Source organism: Camellia sinensis, chromosome 9 (assembly GCF_055761805.1).
Source record: "Camellia sinensis isolate YWXY chromosome 9, ASM5576180v1, whole genome shotgun sequence".
Taxonomy (NCBI): Eukaryota; Viridiplantae; Streptophyta; class Magnoliopsida; order Ericales; family Theaceae; genus Camellia; species Camellia sinensis.
Window position 1 is genome coordinate 15,402,234 of NC_138969.1, and position 1,880 is coordinate 15,404,113.

The window sequence follows — 1,880 nt, forward strand, 5'->3', positions numbered from 1 at the left end:
TTTATCTCTCTGTTCTCTCCGACTGCAGAAAAATATTTCAGGTGAAATTCTCATTTCTGTTTATCATCATCTCCCTTCTCTCCAACTGTATCTCCCTCTCCCTCTTTGTTCCTCTTCAGTTTCAGATTTCAATTCGCAACCCTTTGCTTTGAATTGTGATTTCAGATTTTCTTCTTCTCTCCGACTGTAGAAAACCCTTTGCTTTGAATTGCGATTTCAGATTTTGCCTTCAAAGGCTTGCGAAGAAAGCAGAAAAATATTTCAGGTGAGATTCTCATTTCTGTTTATCTCAATCCCTCTTTGTTCCTCTTCTTTATCTCTCCCTTCTCTCCGACTGGCTTCAATTCACAACCCTTTGATTTGAAATTTTTGAATCATTTTTGTCATGGAAATCTTATAAGCCTCCTCGAGTTCTTGAGTAGTTAACATAGTTGTTTTTTTCTGAAATCTATGCTTTCCAGATTTAGCTTATTTTATGTTGTTCATTCTATTTATTTCTTTTGTGTAGTATTAGTTTGGTTGCTGAGAAATTTGGAAGAAAAAATGGGGAAAAGAAAGAGAGAAATAAAAACTCTATAATTTAGAATTAGAAGTCACACCCATTAAGTGTTTGTTTGAATGGGTCTGAGAGGTTCTTCTATTTTTTAACTGAATCGACAGTTGGGTTTTCTTGAGCTGTCCATTTCATGGGTTTGTGCTGTTGGGTTTTCTGGTTTGGGTTCAAGATTATAAGCCTCCTCGAGTTCTTGAGTAGTTAACATAGTTGTTTTTTCTGAAATCTATGCTTTCCAGATTTAGCTTATTTGTTTGATACCAATATGAATGAGTTTATGTTGTTCATTCTATTTATTTCTTTTGTGTAGTATAAGTTTGGTTGCTGAGAAATTTGGAAGAAAAAAGGGGAAAAAGAAAGAGAGAAATAAAAACTCTATAATTTAGAATTAGAAGTCACACCCATTAAGTGTTTGTTTGAATGTTGGTGTCCAACATGAATACAACTACTATCTAGAAGTGTCAATGCGATTATCAAGGCTATTGGTTTTATGAACCTATTGTTGTTTGAATTATTTACAATGATAAAGTGTAAAGGCAAAATTAAGAGGTCATGTTTCCTGCAAGTAGGTTGGATTTTCCTCATCTTGCAAACCAGGGCAGTTGGGGAACTAAAAACACCCTTGTGAAAGGAACTCTTGGAGGGTCATTGGGCCGACAGAAATCTACGGGTGGCAGACCTGCTGAACATTCTCTTTTATCATCACCTGCCTCTGCTCGGTTGTCCCTGAAAGGGAAAAAGGATGCCATGACCAAGCAATCAGGTAAACCATTATGGCTGGTAGGTTTTCTAATTGAATAATTTAAGTGACCTTTTAACCTCCAATCCTTGTAGAGGCCATGGACTTCAGAGATTGGTGTGAGAGTGAGTCTGTCAGGCTTATCGGGACAAAAGGTATTGTATTGTTATTTCCATTGGCATCTCATTTTCCTTGATTTTTTTATTGGTTGTAATAAATAAATAAACTAACACTTAATTTTATTTTAAATAACAAACACACAAAATTAAGTAAACAAACAAATTTAATTTTAAAATACTGAATTTATGCACAAAAAAATCAAACAAAAGCTTAACAGTAGTACACTTCAAGTGTTAGATGATTAGTCCATAAGATTGAATTTAGTTGATTAGTCTTTCTCCACCAAATACAAAAAAAAGGAAAAACTTATATCAAAAGATGAATAGTGTTTTCCCAAAAAAGAAGAAAAAGTTTGTGAATAGAAAGGGAACTCGAAAATGGCTACCAGCAGTAGTTGTTTTGTAAACATGGAATTGTACCATTTTGTGAAACGTGGATAGTGGAGGTTATTTAGTTTGTGAATTAATA

General features: G+C 34.1%; 1 long non-coding RNA gene across 1 annotated transcript; it reads left to right on the plus strand.

Moving 5' to 3' along the window:
• The first annotated feature begins 214 nt into the window (after positions 1–214).
• Positions 215–1,466, plus strand: LOC145799039 (uncharacterized). Its single transcript, XR_014341029.1, has 3 exons — positions 215–265; positions 1,123–1,316; positions 1,388–1,466. It is a non-coding gene; the product is annotated as an uncharacterized LOC145799039 (long non-coding RNA).
• Positions 1,467–1,880: the final 414 nt, after the last annotated feature.